Source organism: Anabrus simplex, chromosome 2 (assembly GCF_040414725.1).
Source record: "Anabrus simplex isolate iqAnaSimp1 chromosome 2, ASM4041472v1, whole genome shotgun sequence".
NCBI lineage: Eukaryota > Metazoa > Arthropoda > Insecta > Orthoptera > Tettigoniidae > Anabrus > Anabrus simplex.
The window spans coordinates 1,132,540,139-1,132,563,543 of record NC_090266.1 but is presented as its reverse complement, the minus strand read 5'-3'; the positions used below and the strand labels follow the sequence as shown (position 1 = coordinate 1,132,563,543).

General features: G+C 42.5%; 1 protein-coding gene and 1 non-coding gene across 2 annotated transcripts in view; both read right to left on the bottom strand.

Moving 5' to 3' along the window:
• Gfrl (Glial cell line-derived neurotrophic family receptor-like) overlaps positions 1-23,405 on the bottom strand; it is an 846,523-nt gene that overhangs the window by 113,281 nt on the left and 709,837 nt on the right. The gene's annotated exons all lie outside the window — the stretch shown is intronic.
• TRNAE-CUC (transfer RNA glutamic acid (anticodon CUC)) lies at positions 11,708-11,780 on the bottom strand. The gene has a single exon. It is a non-coding gene; the product is annotated as a tRNA-Glu (tRNA).

Below are 23,405 nucleotides of genomic sequence, written 5' to 3'. Positions count from 1 at the left end.
GGCATTAGGCATAGTGGCCTGCTATTTTGATGGAAACTCACCAACTTGGTGTGACTGGCAGTAAGCTGGCTGGCAGTAGGAAAATGGGCCTGGCATTATAATGATAACTGCACAACACAATTTCGAGTGATAGTAGGGTAATTGCCTGCCATTATAATAGAAACTCCTCAACTGTAATCTGTCTGGAAGTAGGAAACGGGGGCTGCCATGTTAACGAAAACTCCCCAAATCGATTCTGTCCGCGTAGTAGGCAATGGGGCCTGTGATTCTAATGTAAACTTCCCAACTCGATTATGATTGCCAGTAGGCAAGTGAGCCTGCCGTTATATCACAAATCCGTAACAAACACTTTACATTGAAAACAACGTACGGGGACATCCCCATGCTCTTTCTCGGATAACGCTAAGAGACATGCAATTTTAAAATAATCTTATTTACTGCATGTACACTATTTACTTCGATATTCGAATACAATGTAGAATACCGTAGCGAAGCACGGGTACATTCGCTAGTAATAAATATTACTTTGAAATATTGTGTGAAAGTACGACGACGCTTCAAAAATTAACACAATAGATCGCAGGGAGAAGTTTTAGGGTAAGTAATCGATGTACCAAATCTATCAGGATTTTAAAAGAATACCTGATATTATTAAAAAAGGTCTGGTGGACAGCAATATCTCTTCAGAGTGAACAAAATATGTAAATAGCCTACAACAATATTATACATTATTTTAGGTTAATACACAGGATCAAAACGTACGCTATTTAATTCTTCTTAAAATAATTATTTTATTTTTAGTTAACATGTCAAAGTCGTTCGTTAGTTCAGGGAACAAAAGCTGAGAGGCTGGAAGTCACATGACAAATACTTGGCTTGCGATTGGTGGTTCGGATATGTTCGTATTTACTCAGATCCACCACTAGGTCATATCTGCTTTAGCTCAGACCTAGATTTTTGTACCTTCAATATCAGGAAGATCTAGTTGGTTTAGGTGAGATTTCAATTGAGAAACAGATTCAAACGATACTATTGTATCAAGACCAATGAATATTTAACTGTTTCATATTTTTTGGCATGTTCATGTTTGCCTGAACGATCCTTATGTGTGATATAACGTTGCTTACGAATTTCATAAGAATATATCGGCTATTGATATTTGTCTCTGCATTCTGAGAATATATTTGGACCATAGCCTACTTTAATCATTCCCAATCGTGGTGTGAAAGGAAGAATGGATATAAAATATGCGGGGCAGCTGGCGGTCATCTTTGGAATGTCGATTATTATCAGACTAGAACCTCCTCGCCCATCTATCGCAATATTGACGTCCATTAACTGAGAAAGACAGGGAATGAAGCTAAACCTATAAACAGGATTAATTGCTTTTTTTAGCTCAGCGGGAAACAAAATGCTGCGTTTTCGTTAGGGGTTCATTTCTAAGAACTTGAGACATAAACACAGTCTGAACGTTTTCTGGTAATGTTTCGCTGTTATTTGAGCGGGAACTGAGCGATAAGGTCACACTGTCCCCAACTCATCAAGTTACTTGAGCTGATCTAAAAACGCACCGCGCGTTGTGGTGAAAGAAGCTTCATCCAGGAAACTTCTAGGGCACAGAGGAGATGACTAATATTAAGACCTTATCAGGCTTCACGATATCGAGACCACGTGTAGCTGAAAATGAGTCAATTTTCCGGGGTAGAAGATGAGTTGTGAAGCTTCAGATGCTCAAATCGTTGGTATGCTGGGGTGTTGTCAAGGGTATCAGGCAAGCAGAACACGTTTCACCAACATCAGTCCAATCCTCTTGCGAAGAGAAGGCACGGGCTTCATTCAACTTACTCCTAAACATTGTCAGGTGGAGTCATCGTTTCCTTTAGTCAGTACAGTATTGTCTTCCATTAAAAATTACCATTTCTTCTTCCCCACTAATATTCCTGAAATTGCCACGCGAAGTGAAACTTAGACTGTATCCATCGTTCAATAACATACATACATACATACATACATACATACATACATACATACATACATACATACATACATACATACATACATACATACATACATACATACATACATACATACATACATCTTAATTGTAGACTGTTATACCTTTCAGCACTCAATTTGCAAGCTCTGTGAATTATCTTAGAGCCTGCCTAATCCTCTATTTACAATTCTCTATTTACAACTAGTCCTGTGGGCTCGTTTAATCGCTGTATTGCTAATCGTTGTATGGAGATCTCTTTGAGCGTTTTACCGTGGTGTTATAGCAAAGAAAGAAAGAAACAAACAAACGACCGGCTAGACACACACACATTTAACTGATCCTACATTTGTATACTAATCTGAGATATAAACGGGGTGTGAAACACAGATTTGAAGAGTACAGAGAAAATTATTTTGTTTATGTATACATATATATATATAGAACGTTCCTGTCGTGTCCGGCTCCATGGCTAAATGGTTAGCGTGCTGGCCTTTGGCCGCAGGGGTCCCGGGTTCGATTTCCGGCAGGGTCGGGAATTTTAACCATCATTGGTTAATTTCGCTGGCAAGGGGGCTGGGTGTATGTGTCGTCTTCATCATCATTTCATCCTACGGCCGTCAAATCAAAAGACCTGCACCTGGCTAGTCGAACATGTCCTCGGACACTCCCGGCACTAAACGTCATACGCCATTTCATTTAATTCCTGTCGTGCTATGGATACGTTCCACTGTACCTGAAAAGCTGCCTGTCGTACCCAATGGAGATTATCCACACTGAAGTAATGCGTATTATGGCGGTTAACGTTCCATTGCTGTGAAAGCACGCTTCGTCCGGAAATAAGATAATAGCCAAAAAGGACAGTATCAATGTCCACAAGCTGTAGGGTCCTTTGGCAGAACACCACCCGAACTTCGAAATCATGAGCATGGAGCTCCTGATTGTAAGTGCAAATTGTACGGGTGAAACCGATGGGCATGCAATATGCGCAAAAGAGACTCCCGGCTGATGTTCGTCACCTGTGCTATGTCCCGTGTGCTACTGTGAGGGTTATGCCGGATTACATCAAACACAACCTCTTCATTGTGAGCAGACGTCACAGGATGATCTCGAACAGGCCGTGTCATTCCCAGGGATGCAGTAGCCCGTAAACTTCTTTCCACACCCCGAAATGTCATGCCTGTCGATTTGAGTCTATCCGTTGGAATACATCACGAGGTAGCGAATGAGCTTTGTGTTGTGTTGTGTTGTGACTTGCCACGAGGGAAAGCATTTCGCGCAGTTGCATACCTAACTGCCATCGCATGTTGTTATCGTTCCAAAGAAGCAAACTTCGCTTTACCTGCGTTCTACGAAGCTTGGAACATGTACAACGTAGCTAACTGGTTGCCTGTGTCCTAGCCGCATACCATCATCTCCTGATTCTCGTCCAGACCACCAGCTCCATACTCTATGCCACGATACATACGACACTGTACAGTGCCAAGTAAACAGTCTATGGAAGGGATGATGTATGCAACCCTACCACATCCCAGGTAATTGGCGGTAATATATATATATATTATTCATGCGATTCGAATCTTCGAGCACTGTCCACTACTACAACGCCCACCGGTCCCTTGCCATGTGAGATACTGCGAGGCTTGCCATGCAGCGCGCAGTTTCTAGCCTATACAATACATGCTCCTGCTCTGTGAATGCACCTCATATGGTAAAGTATGTGTTCGTATCTGTGTTAATTTACGGGTTCATTCGAGGTACCCATTATGAACTGACAGTGGCGCTCAAGATTTCTGCTGTCTTCTAGCCCGTAACCACATATTTCCTTACATTTCCCCGATTTAGGGAGAGGGAGCGATATATTTCAGAATTGTTGTAAAACGAACGGGATGCATAAACCTAGATCGCTAAGGGCTGGTGGACCACCTGGTATATAATATACTTTCGACAAAAATAAAAGAAAGTGTGTTTCAAAAGGTTTAGTGAACCCCGTTCAAAACCTGCGGCCAGGATTAAAATCCTTGAGCGAATTAGTGACCTCGAGGCTAGAGGCAGGAGTCGGGGATGGGGTGAGATGAATTATTTACATGGTATGTGGCTCCATAGCTGAATGGTTAGCGTGTTGGCCTTTGGTCACTGATGTCGCGGGTTCGATTCCCGGCAGCGTCGGTAATTTTAACCATAATTGGTTAATTCCGCCGGCACGGGGGGCAGAGTGTATGCGTCGTCTTCATCATCATTTCATTCTCATCACGACGCGCGGGTCGCCCACGGGAGTCAAATCCAAAGACCTGCACCTGGCGAGCCGAACTTGTCCCCGGACACTCCCAGCACTAAAAGCCACACGCCATTTCATTTTTCCTGACGCCCATCCTCAGATGAGGAGTTAATGAAGATGAAAGGAACAATGGTGAATAAAATTGGGTAAAGAGGTAGAAGGAGGCGGTTGTGGCCTATTAATAAGAACTTTACCGACATTTGCCTGGAAGTCGAAGTGAAAAACCACAGAAAACCATTCTCAGGACAGCCAACGGTGAGTTGGAACCTATACGTCTACCAAATGCACAGCTTGGCTCTACATCCGTCGCACGTTAACACGCGCAGTCACTCAGCTCGGTCATTGACCATTGTAATAATAATAATAATAATAATAATAATAATAATAATAATAATAATAATAATAATAATAATGTCCCCCTCTGTGGTGTAGTGGTTAGTGTGATAAGCTGCCGCCCCCAGAGGCCCGGGTTCGATTCCCGGCTCCGCCACGAAATATGAGAAGTGATACGAGGGATGGAACGGGGTCCACTCAGCCTCCGGAGGTCAACTGAGTGGAGGTGGGTTCGATTCCCACCTCAGCCATCCTCGAAGTGGTTCTTCGTGATTTCCCACTTCTCCTCAAGGCAAATGCCGGGATGGTACCTAAAGGCCACGGCTGCTTCCATCCCTTTCATTCTACCCCCCCCCCCAGGCCGCTGTTCAGCGTAGCAGGTGAGGCCGTCTGGGTAAGGTACTGGTCCTCCTTCTCAGTGGTATCCCACACCCAAGTCTCACGCTCCAAGATACTGCCCTTGAGGCGGTAGAGGTGGGATCCCTCGCTGAGTCCAAGGGAAAAAGAGATTAAGAATTCGTAGGGCGGATATCTCCCTCTCTCTCTCTCTCTCTCTCTCACACACACACACACACACACACACACCCTCTCTCTCTATCGTTTGGTATTTTCTTGAATATTGAAATGAATGAAAATGGCGTATGGCTTTTAGTGCCGGGAGTGTCCCTGGCTCGCCAGATGCAGGTCTTTTGATTTGACTCCCGCAGGCGACCTGCGCGTCGGGATGAGGATGAAATGATGATGAAGACCACACATACACCTAGCCCCCGTGCCAGCGAAATTAACCAATTAAGGTTAAAATTTCCGACCCTGCCGGGAATCGAACCCGGGACCCCTGTGACCAAAGGCCAGCATGCTAACCATTTAGCCACGGAGCCGGACTTCTTGAATATTGTTTTAAGGTTTTCATCTGTAGACTTACGGATGCATATACTCTCCTTTGCAGAATGGTCAGCGTACTGGCCTTCAGATCAGAGGGCCACGGGTGTGATTCCGGCGGGGCCGCGGATTTGAACTGTTTGTGGTTAATTTCTCTGGCTCGGGGACTGGGTATTTTTGTTCATCTAAAAAATTACCCTCATTGACACACAACCCACCACGCTACCAACCACAATCACAGAAACAGGCTTGTCAATACCTCCTTCCACGTAAATGGCTGTCAGGAAGGGCACCCAGTAGGAAAATTGGGCCAAATCCACATCAAGTACCGACCGCAGTAAATTGGAAGAAATGCCGGGAAGAAGAAGAAAGCATATTCTGTAATACATCTTTTACAATTCCATCGCCTTTTTTAATATTTCAGTCACAATAGAGAGATGTTTAAGGAGTTCATGACATCGTTTGATTTCACATGAAATAAACAACCGCCGTTAATTACTTAATTAATTAGTTCATACTCATCTTTCTCGGAAATTCGGATCATGGGTTTATGAAATAAAAGACTACTTATTCTAGTGGTGCTTATTTCATTTTGAAAGCCGTGGGTTCGGTTTTCCTCCAGCCAGTCGAGAACTTTAGGAACGAAACTACCACTACTTGAAAAGCACATGGACCTGAGCACAGGGTTAATTCTTAAGGGCAGAGGTGGCTAGGGATAGAGCTAACCACTCACTTAGGGCTGAGGTTACGGATAATAGGAGCCTTTACCTTCAACTGCGCCAGGGGCCTTTTTATTCTATATGGGCATGTTTTTGTCTTGGTTTGGTTCGTTTTATCTATAAATAACATATCCTGACTGACTGACTGACTGACTGACTGACTGACTGACTGACTGACTGACTGACTGACTGACTGGTTCATCATCGCCGAGCCAAAACTACTGGACATACAGAAATGAAATTTTGAGGATACATTTATATCAGGGTGTAGGTACTCGTTAAGGAAGGATTCTCGGGTCTTCCGTCGCTAAGGGGGTGAAAAGGGGTGGGGGGTGAAATTTTTAAATGAGGATATCCATATCTCGAAAACTTAAAAGTTTACAGACGTGAAAATTGGTATTTTGTATCTCCTTTAAAATTAAAGAAACAAGTGTTTTTTGTTTCTGCAAAATCCCATTAAGGGGGAGAAAAAGGGGGAAATATTTTGAATACCTTTTATAAGGATACTCACATCTCAAAAACTGAATAAGTTACAGACATGATGATTGGTATTTGGAATATCCTTTAAAAATAAAGAAACACATATTTTTTGTTTTTGAAAAGTCCAATGAATAGGGAGTGAAATGAAATGTCGTATGGCTTTTAGTGCCGGGATATCCCAGGACGGGTTCGGCTCGCCAGGTGCAGGTCTTTCTATTTGACACCCGTAGGTGACCTGTGCGTCGTGATGAGCATGAAATGATGACGAAGACTACACATACACCCAACCCCCGTGCCATTGGAATTAACCAATTAAGGTTAAAATCCCCGACCCGGCCTGGAATCGAACCCGGGACCCTCTGAACCGAAGGCCAGTACCCCCATTCGTCCGACTCGTTGGCTGAACGGGAGTGACAAACGGGGTAGTATTTGAAAAATATATATATCTAGGCCTACAATATATCTCAGACACTAAACATGTTACAGAGTTGAAAACTGGTACTTGGAATCTCCTGTAAAAGTAAAGAAACATAGATAATTTTATTTCCGGAGAATCCACTTAAGGTAAAGTGAAAAAGAGGATGAATTTTAACATGGGCATATCTACAGAACATCTCAAAAACTTAACATGTTAAAGATGTGGAAATTGATATTTTTTAATAATTTAAAAATAAAGAAACGTGCATTTTTGTTTTCGGAAGAAACCACATAAGGACTGAAAAGGGAGTTGAATATTTTTATTATGATAGTGATATCTCAAAAGTGAAGATGTTACAGACATGAAAATTGGTATTTGGAATCTCTTTTAAAATAAATAAATATATATTTTTTGTTTTAGGTAAACAACTTAAGGGTGGGGGAAATTGAAAAATTAGTTGAATTATTTGTTTGAAGATACTATTATCTCAAAAACGAAAGATGTTTCAGACGTGAAAATTGGTATTTGGAATCTGCTTTAAAAGTAAAGAAACACGTATTCCTTTGATTTCAGGAAATCCAATGAAAGGGGGTGAAGGAATTGAAAAATTAATTGAATTAATTGTATGAGGATACTTACATCAAATAAAAACTAAATTGTTACAGACATAAACAATGGTATTTGGATCTCCTTCAAAAAAGGGAAACGCATTTTTGGGGGAAATCATCTTGGGGGGCGGGGTTGAAAAGGAGTTGAATTCCTTTTATGAGGACAGTTATCTCAAAAACTGAAGATGTTACAGTCGTGATAATTGGTATGTTGAAGACCCTTTACTAATAAAGAAACGAGTTTTTTCCCGAAAATTCACTTAACGGGGGGAGTGTGAAAGGGAGTGAAAAAAAGTGAACTCTTTTTATGGCGATACTTATATCTCAAAACTGAAGGTAACAGACGTGAACATTGGTATTTGGAATCTCCTTTAAACATAAAGAAACGGTGGTGCGGTGAAAAAGGTGTTGAGACCTGAGACCAGTTGATTTTACTGTTCATAATGTACTTGATTCTGATCATAAACCGATCATTTTTAATCTTTCCTGGGTTCGTTTTCAAGAGCCATCTTTTCCTTTGGAGAACTTAAAGTTAGATTACAGTAGATTCTCCTGGCATATAACTAAAAATGTAAACGCCCTTGAAATAAACGATAGGAATGATATTGACCGTGCAATTGTTCACCTCTATAATAATGACAATAATGCACGGAAGTATATCATTCGTATCGCCAGAAATCCCGCGCACTTGCCTACGCGCGACAATGGTGCTAGTCACATTGTCAGCAATGACAACGGCAGCAGATGTAATTTACCGCCAAGTAGCGGTCTTGCATCTTGCTGCGGAGTCCATAACATCCATAATAATAATAATAATAATAATAATAATAATAATAATAATAATAATAATAATAATAATAATAATGTTCTGGACCGGCGTCAAAATGTGCGGACCGCGCTGGAAATGTGTCCTGGACGGGTAATAACTACGAATGCAGTCCAGCCGCGGGTTCATTACCGCCAAGGCACCCAAGACGACACCACGCCGGATCTCCTCAAGGATTTGATCCATATTAAAATGCCGATAAGAAAGATGGCAAAGATTTAGAGACCCAACTGACCGGGTGGAATACCTGGACCTAGCGCGGGAAATACCAAATCGATTGCTGGAAATAAGGATAAAAATGGGAGGAACTTGTCGTATCTCTCAGAAAACGAGTCAGATCGCGAATTTTGGCGGATTCTCTCATAAAACGAGTCAGATCGCGAATTTCGGCGGATTATACACTGCTGTTTGTAGAAAGTGAAACACCAAGACCGAGAGCTGTGATCACAATGCAATTTATTCCACATATTAGGGACATAACAAGACACAAATGATTACAATTACAGAACTGTACATGCACGGTGACCGTGGAAATTCAGTACGGCGTAGCACCACAACGCGCTGCAATCAGAGCCGCTAGACGTCGTGGCAATGAATCAAAAAGCGCCTGAATATGCTGCTGGGGAATACTCTGCCACGCGGTTTGTAGGCGCGTCCATAAATCATCAACAGTGGCTGCAGGATGACCTGAACGAACAAGGTGCCGACCGACCATATCCCAGACATGTTCAATGGGTGACATATCCGGCGAACGGGCAGGCCAGGGAAGCAGTGGTATCCGTTGTTCTTCGGAGAAGGCTTGCACATTCCTCGCCACATGCGGCCGGGCATTGTCCTGCTGGAATATGGCGTCTGGAACGGCCTGCAGGTGGGACATTGCCTCGGGCTGTAAAACCCCCCTGATGTAGCAGTAGCTGTTCAGATTGCCCTCAAGACGTAGGAGGCGAGATCGCTTGTTATAGGCAATTGCGCCCCAAACCATCACACTTGGCGTTTGTCCACTATGCAGCTCAACAATACAGTCTGCCCGAGGGCGTTCACCACGGCGGCGTCTAACGCGTATGCGGCCATCACTGTAGGACAAGTTGAAGCGGGACTCATCCGAAAACACTACATTTTGCCACTCAGCACGTCAGCATCGGTGTTCAGGTGCCCTTTGCAGTCTACGGCGTTGGTGGTTGCTGGTCAATGGAAGCCGGCGCAATGGCATGCGTGCCACCAGCCCAGCCCTCAGAAGATGGCGTCGAACCATCGATGCAGACATCCCCACACCCGTTGCAGTGCTCCAACGTCGAGCCAACACCGTGGACAAAGCTTTTCTGTCCATTACAGCCAAGCGGACAAGATGGCGGTCATCTCGCGCTGTGGTCACATTGTTTCGACCAGTACCCTGTCGGCGCTGTGTACGGCCCTCTTCTCTCCACTGGTTCCACATACGCCCCACTGTTGAAGCAGCGTACCCTGTACGAGCCGCAATGTCACGGAACGACAGACTCATCTCCCGGAGCCCTGTCATTCTGCCCCGTTCGAACGCACTCACATGCTGATATTCTTTCCTGTGATGTCGGCGAGGCATAGTGGCACTTAGATACACGTTTCCACTTCGTATGACGGCTCCGCACTGACTGAGCGTTGCGTAACACTGTCCTGGCCGGTCACACACAGAAGGGCACTGCTGGGCCTACGTGCACGCCATCTCTCTGCAATTTAAATCGCTTATTACGGTTCCACTGTTCTACACGTCCTCTGATTTTGGCGTGTTTCAGACCATCGCTTCTGAGTGTTTCACTTTCTACAAACAGCAGTGTATATAAAACGTTAAGCATTCAATTATAAATTTCAGTATAATACTGTAGCGAAGCACGGGTATTTTGCTAGTTAAATATAAAGTTAATGAGTGAATACTGTGCACGTGTTCATATTTCATATGAGTACGTATCCCTACACCGTTCTTAGCCATTTTGTCTATCTACCCTCTCACTCTTCCCTAACATTATACACTCTGACTAACCCTATTATCTGTAAATAGAGTTAAGTATCTACAGTACATCCTCTTGAGAGTACACCAGTTAGGCCATCGATTGTTTCCGCACAGTTTCCCCATTTACCACATACATAAACTCATGTGGCACGATATTTGTATTTATTCGAAGATTGTTAACGTAAATGGAATTTAACACATGAAGTGGTTTAAAGTATGAAGTTCTTAAGGAATATTGTATCACAAGAGTATACATAGTGACCTAGTTCGAAGGAAAATATCAGCACAGCTAATTTACACGGGCTAAGGCGTTGAATCTGGAGAAGGTGGTAGATGGTTTTATAGCAAGAAATGAGATTAAAGGGCTGCCATTCCTTCAGAGAACTACGTTTTCCAATGGAGACTGTTCAGGCTGTACATCTGTTGGTAAGAGCTTTTCACATTTCGTATCGTAAAATTCATAATGTATAGTACGATAATAGGATATTTATTAAGAAAATGTACTAATGAAGCAAGTTCCATTTTTTAACTTTTGATTACTTTCGATAGCTTCGTACATAAAACATTCCTTCAAAATATTTATTTATGAATCGTGTTCTGTTTTCTGTTTGTTTACTTGTGAATATTATTGAAAACTCCGTACATAAGACTCTTTCAAAAATATATTTGAGAAACATCATCATCATCATCATCATCATCATCATCTGTTTACCCTCCAGGTTCGGTTTCTCCCTCGGACTCAGCGAGGGATCCCACCTCTACCGCCTCAAGGGCAGTGTCCTGGAGCTTCAGACTCTTGGTCGGGGGATACAACCGGAGAGAATGACCAGTATCTCGCCCAGGCGGCCTCACCTGCTATGCTGAACAGGGGCCTTGTGGAGGGATGGGAAGATTGGAAGGGATAGGCAAGGAAGAGGGAAGGAAGCGGCCGTGGCCTTAATTTAGGTACCATCCCGGCATTCGCCTGGAGAAGAAGTGGGAAACCACGGAAAACCACTTCCAGGATGGCTGAGGTGGGAATCGAACCCACCTCTACTCAGTTGACCTCCCGAGGCTGAGTGGGCCCCGTTCCAGCCCTCGTACCACTTTTCAAATTTCGTGGCAGAGCCTGGAATCGAACCCGGGCCTCCGGGGGTGGCAGGTAATCACGCTAACCACTACACCACAGAGGCGGACATGAGAGAGAAAAACTCGCCAAGCGTGGGGCTCGAACGCACGACCCTGCGATTGAGAGTCTCATGCTCTACCGTCTGAGCTAGCCGGGCTATTTGAGAAACACGCTCTATTATTGTTCTGTTTTCTTCCTGTATGTTTGTGAATATTGTTATTGTATAGGAATGCTTGCATTAATGGTTGTACCTCATTTCACGTGTCTGTGTTCATGTTAATCATTCTTCCCCAATAATTACCCGAATTCGACGCTCCTGTAACTAGAAGAAGTTGAACAACTTTAGAGTATTAATGAACGTCCCACTCTTCTGCTGTTGCCGTCCAGTAGGTTACGCAAAAACCTTCCTTCAGAATATAAACTTCACAATTAATAGACATAATCTATTTATAAGACCAGATTGCACATTACCCCAACGACAAAGCACAATTATACACTCTGAATAATTTGACACACTGTACATTTCAGAGTGAATGCTGACGGACAGTTAGATACGAACCTTTACACTGCAAACACGAGGGGATCAAGATTAAAGATGGCTGCTCCCCGAGTGAACGAAACGTACGGAAATTATTTTAGGTTCTTTATAATAACTGAACTTTTTGGCACATCAGTTGAAGAAAGTGTAACAAGAAATGAACACCTTACAGACTCTAATGTCACGTGCCCAGAGACAAATTAAAACACACTACAATTAAGACATTTTCTAGAATACTTTGTCTAGAATATTTTGTATCACTTCCTAGGTACTTTTAACATATGAATATAAATCAATAACAAGTTCAAGGTAAATATAATATAAAAGATAAGAAAGTCAGTATTGAAATTACTGTATGAGGTTCATTGTAAAGACGTAACATAATCTGTAATTTGTAATATTTGGTAAATATTTTTTACAAGTTGTTTTACGTCTTATGGCGACGATAGGACAGGAAAGGGTTAGGAGTGGGAAGGAATCGGCTGTGGCCTTGATAAGGTACAGCCCCAGCATTTGCCTGGTGTGAAAATGGGAAACCACGGAAAACCATCTTCAGGGCTGCCGTTTGTGTCCAACCGGTGTCAGAGTATCGTCGTGATGGAGTAGTGTCTGTGTACTGCCTTGGAGTACCGTGTTTGAGCAACCGTTGATAGTACACTGCCTTGGAGTCTGTGTGCGGAACAGTGATATGAGTAGAATTGGAGCATGTTAACTGTCGATGTTGTGCGGAGTACTGTAGTGCTGGTTAACACTGTTGAGCTATTGCTGTTTAATTGTCAATGTTGAGTAGTTCACTCTATTTGACTGTATGAATTACTGGGTTGTCTCTTGAGTAGAACAAGGGACAGTCACCTTGTGTTGTGGTGGCCAGAAGCCTTGTGTTCGAGCCTGTCTGCGAAAGGCTGCTGTGGGTTTTGTGATTGAATATGTGAGCGAAAATGAAAGGTGGGTTGTCAGTCAGGATTACCATCTCCCAGGTAATTCCGGTGAGCCGATCCGCCTGCTGTGTTAAGAGGACAGATACTTTGTAAATATACAGCAAATAGTGGAGTCTGGCCATTCATGGTGCTTAGAACTGTATTTATAAATATGTAAGTATTAATTTAGGTTAACCTGGAATTAAATTAGATCGATAAAACAGACGATATTTTACTCGTCACAATATGAAGTAGCACTACAGAATTGAAGCCCCACCAGATAAAATATTTATAATAAGATATAAACTAGCGCTATGCAAGACAATGTCGCGAAATATATTGTAATTATTATATTTTAAGATTTTAATCAACTCAGTAGAAAAATTACGAATATTTGCTCACTTCTCTAGCTTAAGAAAGGAATTATCTAGTTGGTAGAAAGTGAAAAAATTTGCTTTCTTGAAATGAGCAAACAGGCCTATAATATATGAATGGTACATATCGTCGCTGCCGGGTCAAAATCTCCTATGTGAAATATTTAACTTAGAACTTTGGCCGGTAAAGTTCTCTCATGTAAGGTGCAATATTGTGTGAATATTGTCAAGGCATTCTCGCTTTTCATAATGTATGTGCTGCAGGTCAGCGTATCTCCAACAATATTATCACATAGGAGGTTTTGTCCCGGCAACGACGATATGTTTTAACACATGAGCATATAATTTAATGTGTTAATTATCATATCTTTGACATTTTATTGGATGTTTACTATTTAGTTTCTTGTAAGTTGCAGCTGTCTAAAGTAATTTTGAGTTTCATCTCATGGTCATGGTATAAATAGTTAGTATTTAACTTCGAGAAACACAGATCTACTTTAAACCAGTATTGTGACTGTGACTGATAAAAACAGCTATAGGCACCTGTGGTATGAATGTGTTAATTTGTAAACATGACCACAATCTCTTGCTGTTGACATACACACGCATGCTTGCACGCTCTTCCTGAAGCAATACATTTCGCTAAACGCCTCAGGGGCTTTTGCAGCCTCATAAATGAAAGCCTGGGGATAAATATAGCCCTTTTTTCACATACAAAGCTGTACTTAAAATATGTTACTTTATGACCCATTATGGTAATGGACTATTTTGTACACATTTACTTAATAAGAACACGTGTTGGCCTCGAGAGCTGATGTCAGAGACAAAATCATGCCGAAGCGTCATCTCCAACGCGTAGCGAGTGGACTAATTATGCATTTGACACCACATTTTCTGGAACAACAGGCTATGGTGAGTAGTAAGGGAATTAATCAACGCTAGGTAACAAAATATAATTGACAGAAAGAGAAACTCTGTATTCTGATAGGCGTACCGATGTGCATTGCTGTGCGAGTTTGGATGTTTCAGTTCTTACCTCCGACGACTTTCGACTTTACCCTGTTTGTAATTTTTCACTCTTACTTCGCTCTATACCATTAGTACTAGGATCTCGTGCCCGACAGTACATGTTGATCCCCGTCAATGGAGGTCTACAAAATTCTTCCCCAAATGCAGTATGTTCAAATATTGTGACGGTGACCGCCATTTTAATATAAGACCTTGGGAGGAGCAAGTTAGCCTAGCTTCAACCACGAGTGACGTCACAAGTGGGCCTCTCCCTCTCGTTGCTGCTAGTGACCCGTCAGAGACAAGCTATGTGCGCAAGGTCATTTCCGCAGCCACCACTACTGTCGTCACCAGTTATAGGCCTACCTGACAGCGTGAGAGGAACCCAGAACTTTTGATTCTGGAGATTTCCAGGGGTTTGTACTCTTACGAAGTATCTGAAGGGGCCAACTTCCGGATGTAGAACAGGCCGGACTAGATTGTGACTGTTCAGTTTGGGCTCCGTTCTGCTAGTAGAGATGTGTCGTTCCTGACTGAACTGCTCCTGAAGAAACGCTTCTCGGGATGAGTAACTCTTCAAGGAAAAATTACGAGTGTTGGAGTGTTGGAGTTCGGTAGCTGGACTGGAGCGACGATGTTGGCTGCCGTCAGTGTTCCACCGGTGTCAGAGTATCGTCGTGATGGAGTACGGAGTACGGAACAGTGCCTGTGTACTGCCTTGGAGTACCGTGTTTGACAACTGTCGATTGTACACTGCCTTGAAGTCTGCGTGCGGAACAGTGATGTGAGTAGAATTGGAGCATGTTAACTGTCGATGTTGTGCGGAGTGGCCAGCAGTAGTTATTTTTAAGTCCCAGCTGACTAATGAGACGCTTGCATGCTATATGAGCGGGATATAGTGGAACTAAGAGTAGGAGTAAGGCTAATCAGAACAGAAGGTTGGCCAGTGATTTGTGAAATGTGCATTTACTGGTGTGCATTGATTGTATTATGTGATACCAGTTGCGAAACTATAAAACTTGGCGTATATTTATGCAAGTGTCGACATAATCTTTCATATTCTCGTGTCGGGAGACAATCTACGGAGCTGAGAGGCTTGTATGCGATTTGGGTGGGACATGATGGGACTAGGAGTAGGAGTTGGAGTAAGACTAACCAGAAGGTTGACCCGGGAGTCTTCTACAGGAGTGCGCGGAGAGAACTTTCAAGTGAAATGTAAATTTACTTACGTAGATTGATTGAAATACGAAACACCAGTAGGAAAACCATAAAACTTGTCCTAAATTTATGTATCGGCACAATTTTTTACATTTTTGTGTTCGTGATGTAAAGCAGTGAAAGCTAAAACAGGCCTAATTCAAACGCACGTTACGCGATATTTAGAGGGTTTGAAAACATAGCCCAATATCCAATAATGTGGAATCACCGATCTCATGGTTTATCACCGACTGGTGTAGCACTGCTCGTTTGTAACCCAGACTCGGGAGGCAATGTGGGTTCGAATCTCTCTATCGGTGGTTCCTTAAAGGGTTTTCCGTAGTTTTCCTTTTCCGCTCAGGAACATGCTGGGACAGTACCTTCTTCAAAAGCCGTGGCTGATTCCAAATCCTTTTCCAAACCCCCACTTAGGGAAAAAATACCATTAAGAATGAGTTGACTCTACAAATAGAATTTCAATTCTTTTAGCAGTTCATCGCGAAAAATAAATAAGTAGGGGCCTAACCTTTTCATACGTTTATACGTTCATACGTTTATTTCTTTTTCACAGGTGAAGATGTCCAACCGAAGAAGTGTTGTGTGGCTTTATTTCAACTATACATAAAATAAAGGCATATGTCGATACTGCAAAGCGGAAATTAGTGTGAAAGGAGGAAATATTGGTAATATGCCAAAACACCTAAAAAATAAACACACAACAATCCACAACAGTGAAATGTACATTTACTGGTGTGCATTGATTGTATAATGTGATACCAGTTGCGAAACCATAAAACTTCGCCTCTAAATATCGCGTAACAACTAATGTTCGTGATCAAAACCTCAACAGTACATTATGTGTCATTAACAATGCCTGTATTTCATCGTTTTCCCACCCATGTTCATATTCCCTTCATCAGCAACAACTTTATTTAATTTGTACATATGCTTTGTCCGGGGTATAAACTGCCAACTAGGAAAACCTTATAAAGAAGCATGGTGCCCGTCATTTATTCAGACGTACAGGATAGAGTCAAATGTGAACTGCATGCAGCCACTGCAGTATCTTTAACAACAGATTGCTGGACTTCCATGGAGAATACTAATCTTCTTGCATTAACTGCACATTTCATTGTTCAGCCATCAACTGTTTTGAAATCTTACCTCCTATCTTGTGAGTATTTTCCAAGCCCTCATACAGCTGTCAATATTGAAAAAGCAATAGTTGATTTGTGCGTGGTATGGGGTATTGAAAACAAAGTTTCTTCTGTAGTCAGTGATAATATTGTGAAAATGAAAAAATCAATTGCTGACGCAGGTTTCCGGCACTTCGGTTGTTTCGCACGTACTTTCAATCTCATTGTTAGATGTGGGTTAGAAACAATTGACAGCATTCTTGTTAAAGACAAGGCTTTAGTGCAACACTTCAAACATAGCTCTAAGGACATGGAAAAGCTTCACGAAATCCAGAACCAAATGAACATGTCTCAATTGAAATTGAAACAAGAAGTTCCCACACGATGGACTTCGACTTTCGATATGCTGGATAGGATTTTGAAGAATAAAAATCCTATTATCTCAGCAACTGCACTTTTACAATTAGACCCTAACCTTATTTTCACTGCCAGTTGAATGGATAAAAACCATAACGGTATAAGTAGCATTTTGGTCATTCAGAGAAAAAGGCATTTAAACATTTTAACGCTCATATAAAGCATTCTATTTGTAGTAATACCACCCATCACTAGAGCGCAGAATATTACTACTTTCACTTGTATCTCTTTGCTGGTGAAAGGATATATCCTCCCGAAGTTACATCCTGCACTTAACTAATTTTTTTAAATGTCACTTATACCGTTATGGCTTTCATCCATTCAGTTAATGGACAGTGATGCAACAGGCTGTGGATGTATTAAAGGTATTTCATAATGTCACTGAAGAAGTAAGTGCTGAAGAGCGACTGGCACTGTCTAAAACCTTGGTTCTCATTGATATAATTAAAAAAAACGGCTGGAGAAAACAGGCATGTAACCCAGAACTCAGATCAGAATAAAGGCAATGGTAGAAAAAAATGATGGATGGGTAAAATAATCGTTTCAGGAGTTGGAAAAAATGAACTGGTTTTCAAGCGACATTTTTAGATCTGCGATTCAAGAAAAGGGCTTTTGATACTGATGGACAGTTATTCAACGACACGAAGCAAGCAATAATCGGAAAACTAAATGCTGTTAACATTACATCTGACAGTGCTTTAAACTGTGGACTCAAGCTTCAAACATCAGAGCCACAAGAAAAAAAGGAAAAGATTTGTGGGACAAATATATCGCTGAGACAGCAGCCTTGAGATGAGCATCCAATAGTACAAATTCAGCAGCCAGTATCATCGAGTTTGACAAATACCTGAACGAGCCACTTTTGGAGATTGGTGATAACCCGCTACATTGGTGGGATGGACGAAGGAAGAAGGAAGGTGTGTCCGCGTCTGTACAGTCTTGTGCTGAAGAGGCTTTGCATTCCTACCATATCAGTTCCTTGCTAACGAATATTCTCCAAAGAGCTGGTGGTGATTACTGTTTTAGGAGGAAGTACAACTAGGCAACCATCCTCTATATAACACTAATCGGAGAGAAAGAATGGAAGGGATCCGACACTTCGAAAAATAAAGGTATTGGCTTAAGAAAAACAAGGGCCACGGAGGGCGTGAAAATGAAAGGCTCCCTTGGCGTCGAGTGCTCTAATACCGACGGGGTCGGAAAAGAACAAGAGTTGACCGAGGGCGGTCGGATAGGATAGATGAAAGTGAGGAGCCTGGCACAAGTAAGTGAAAGCAATACCGTGACTCAGCTAAGGGCCCCATGATCACCAACGCACGCTCCCAAGTTGAGAGCCCCTGTGGGCCCTCCTTGGGACAGGCAGGGGATACCGTGGGTGTTATTCTACCGACCCCGCCCACAGGAGGAACGGAAAGGAGGAATCGATTGACATAGAAAAACGTCAATCAAATTTTATTTTTAAACCATAATTTGTGACTGTAGTCGTGGAGAAACATCTCTGAAATAAGTGTTTGATAGTTCATACTATGTATTTGAGCCTCCCATTTAACTTAGTCTACTAATTCTTTCTGGTGTAAATTCCAAAATGGGATATAGACCTAGGCCCTATTACGACATACGTGTGATTTTATTTGTAGTATATTTTGTTCTATTAACGTAAGCCTGTATGACAACGTAAGTGAAATTAATACCGTGGTTCGTGACCTATTTTGTGACTGATGGCCAAATTTCAGAGGTATTATAACATTCTTCCTGTAGATATTTAAAGAAAACGCATTGAAAATCCAACCATTAATAATTATCCTCTCAGTAACCTCATTGCCATGCCCTTTAAAGCAATCATGATCGTTAATTTTTAAAGGTACATTCGGCTGCTGTGGTGTGAAGCGCGAGCAGGATTAACATACCCACGTGCTGGCACGGGCCATTGTCAGCAGCTCAGCCGCCTGGGACTCTTGCAGGCGAAGTTCCTGAAGGAGAAGAGCAGAAACTAAAAGCACTGCTCCCAGATAACTATTCATTTCAGGGACTGAACAGTTCTGACACTAGTCCTTCCGGTGAACTACTCTTACCCATCTCTTTCTGCTAGTGATTCAGTCAGCTGAGACAGTGCTATGAAGTGTGTGTACAGCTGTGGAATACTGGAACAGTGTGCTACACTGTCGACGGAGAGCTGTTTGTGAACTGACGGCGAAGACGGAACAGTGCAGCCGAGTGGCTTGGGACTGTGAACGAAGACTGGCGTGTGTGTGTACTTCGTACCACGTGCCGACTTGTTAGGTTGTGTTGCACGCGCGAAAACTGTGAAGTGTTTTTTTGCAGTTGGCTTTACGTCGCACCGACACAGGAAAGGCCTAGGATTGGGAAGGAAGCGGCCGTGGCCTTAATTAAGGTACAGCCCCAGCATTTGCCTGGTGTGAAAATGGGAAACCGTGGAAAACCATCTTCAGGGCTGCCGACAGTGGGGTTCGAACCCACTATCTTCCGAATGCAAGCTCACAGCCGCGTGCTCCTAACCGCACGGCCAACTCGCCCGGTACTGTGCAGTGTGCGGCCGCTAAAGTGTACAGTGAGTTTAATCATGAACTGCCCTAGGGACCTAACGAGAGTTGCAGAAGTGTGTTTGGTGTAATCCACGCGAGGGTTGAAAGTAATATTTATTTGATGTTGCGTGTGTAATTATTAAGGTAAAGAATAACTCAGGATGTACAGAAGATTATGTCAAATTGTAGTACTTCCCTAAAATATCTCCGCGAGGCGGTTAGGGACTCATCGATGATAGGCAGATCATGAACAGAAATAATTCAATCCCTCGGCAGAGTGACCAAATATTCGAAGGACAACGATGTTCTTAGATTCAAGTCCACAGGCTTTGAATTCCAGACATTTGAGAGAGAAATTTATGTGAATTTCTACTCATATTTATGTCATGATTTTGTTGTAATTCACGTATATTGTGTTTGTCAAGTTAACTTTCTTCGATTTTCTTATGAATATATTAGGCTAAATTTACCAAATGTTGCCATTATTTTAGCATAGCTCCAACCTTATTCATGTTTCCCAGTGGAAGTATATGCTCCCCCAAATCGCAGCCTAGTATAGTTAGTTAAATACATGTAGGGAGGCGTGAACCGTACACACCCTGATAGTGAGCTAAGTCGGACCAAAACCAGATTCTGGTGGCGTGTGGGGACAGTATGGGCACAGTATGATGTACGGGACGTACTGCATGTATGTGTGTGGATATACTAAAGTTGGGGCATCAGTAGTGGCAACTTGTTTTTTATATTTGCAAGGTGCTAGCATACAATGGTCACATGTCCTGGAGAGCATGACACGAGATGGTGGTGCGTTGGGCAGGTACCACCCACAGGGTGATGGAACTGCAGTAGTGAGTCAGGCTCCGCGCAGAAGGGATCCGATGCAGCAAGAACAACGTGCGTACATCCAACTGGCCATTCGCGGGGAAATATCATAGAGAAATTGTGGAAACTGTGGGGAATAATAATTGCCTTCCGTACCGAATCGTTGCGAGATGGGTAGCAGCATTTCAGCACGGACGTGAAACAAGCAGCGACGTGCAACGGTCTGGAAGGCCTTTTGGTGTCCGGACGGATGTGTCACGTGAAGTAATTATCCAGTGTTTGGACATGGACAGAAGATGGACACTACTTGAGTTACAAGCCAAAACAATGTCATCCTTCTCCACGACAAAGGTAGACCGCAACTGTGTATTTGGACTATTAAATTAGTAAATTTCTTGTAATATTTCTTTCCATGGAATTGCGTTTTGTACTCGTGTTGTTGTAGTTGTTGTCTAGTTATGTTTTAACTTCACTTTATTATCACTTGAAGTGTTAAGGTAGTAGTAAGTTCAACCTATAGTATTGTAAGCCATGGTGTTAAGTACTGGAAATACTTAAAGTTAGATGTGAATTTGTACATAATGACACTGGGTTTAGTAAGTTAAGCTAGAAGTATTTCTTGTCATTTTCTTTCCATGGAATTGCTAGTTGTTCTCTTGTTGTTGTTGTTGTTGTTGTAGGGTAATTATGGTTTAACTTCACTTTACTACCACTTATAATGAAAAATGAAATGGCGTATGGCTTTTAGTGCCGGGAGACCCCAGGACGGTTTCGGCTCGCCAGGTGCAGGTCTTTTGATTTGACGCCAGTAAGTGACCTGAGCGTCGTGATGATGATGACAACACATACATCCAGCCCCCGTGCCAGGGAAATTAAGCAATGATGCTTAAAATTCCCGACCCTGCCGGGAATCGAACCCGGGACCCCTGTGACCAAAGGCCAGCACGGTAACTATTTAGCTATAGAGCCGGACACCACTTATAATGTTAAGCTAGTTGTAAGGTCAACCTATAGTATTGTTAGCCGTTGTGTTATGCACTGGAAATACTTAAGTTGTGTGTGAATTTGTATTTGATGATGCTGGATTTAGAATGTTAAACTAGTAGTTTTTCTTGTAATATTTTCTTACCATTGAATTGATTGTTGTTCTCTTGTTGTTTGTTTGTTTGTTTGTTTGTTTTGTTGTTGTTGTTGTTGTTGGATAATTATGTTAACTATTTTTTTTGCTTGGGGCTTTACTACTTTATTATTACACTGCTGTAAGTGACCATTGCCACCGGGATATTTCCCATTTGCGATGTATTTGTTAATAATAATGATCGAAATAGACTGCATGATGTAGATGTTGTACGCAGGCAACTTCAGCCTTGGGGGTGGGAACTACTGGAATAATCGCCATAATCACCGGACCTGTCTGTCCCCGTGCAATTTTGAATTCATCAACAAAGTGAGAAAAATCACTGCGTGAAACACGAGAGACCGTTGCCAATGCTGTGAAACATGAGATTGCAAAATTCACACGTGGTGAGGTGATTGGTATACGACGTCTCCCGCATTGTTGGTAATGTGTTGTGGACAATCTAGGGAACTGTTTTGAGAGTTTACCGTAAAGGTTACTGCAGATCTTGAATTTTCAAATTGAAGTATGGAGGTATATTACTGCCATCTGCCTTTCATATACTGAAGTATCAAATGAATCGGATATGTCAAAACTCCCATTCTTCACATTTAAATTTCGTCCGCAGTGAAATGTGAACATATTCTCAGTGAATAAATGGCATATCTCAACTGTGTGTGCTTTTGTTTACGTTCCGTTACGAGTTCTGGCAGATAGGGATTTTGCAGCTATTGAGAAGAAGGAAAGGAGAGGAAAGGAAAGGAAGATTCAGTGTATGTATTGCCCCAACCAATGCTGTGATGTCATAAAACCAGGCAAGATTTCGTTGATTTTCAGAATGATGTCAGTCAAACTCTGTAAACAGAAAAGAAGATGTTGATGGTGCTCTTCTGCTCTTACGTAAGGTTACATCCATTGTTGTGAAACATATTATCCTGATATGATATTTTTTTACAAGTTGCTTCTACGTCGCACCGACACTGGTATGTCTTATGACGACGAGGGGACAGTAAAAGGCTAGGAGTGGGAAGGGAGAGGCCGCGGCCTTAATTAATGTACAGCCCCAGCATTTGCCTGGTGTGAAAATGTGAAACCACGGAAAACCATCTTCAGGGCTGCCGACAGTGGGGTTCGAACCTACTATCTCCCGGATACAAGCTCACAGCTGCGCGCCCCTAACCGCACGGCCAACCCGCCCTGTATGTATAATGTCTCCGGAGAGGCCTGGTGCAGGTCTTTTGAGTTGACGCTGTATAAGTGACTTGCGTGTCGGTGAGGATGGGGCTCCATTTAAAATGAATTCTAATGCTGAAGACGGCACAAATACCCAGCCCTCGAGCAAGAGGAATTAACTAATGAAAAATCTCCGACCCGACCGGGACTCGAACCCGGGACCCCTCGGATCAGAGTTCAGCGTGCTAAACATTTAGCCATGGAGCTGGCCTTTTTTACAGGTTGCTTTAAGTCGCACCGACGCAGTTAGGTCTTATGGCCACGATGGGACAGCTATCGAGCTCGGTATAAGGGCATTTTAACAGTAATAAGATGTGATTGCCCACAGATCTGATTGTTTGAAATATAAGTGCAATATTCTACTGGAGTTTTAGTTCCCTTTTGGCTTACTTTTTTTTTTGTTAGTGTCTTTTCTTCGCACCGACACAGATAGGTCTTATGGCGACGATGGGATAGGACAGTCCTCGGAGTTGGAAAAAA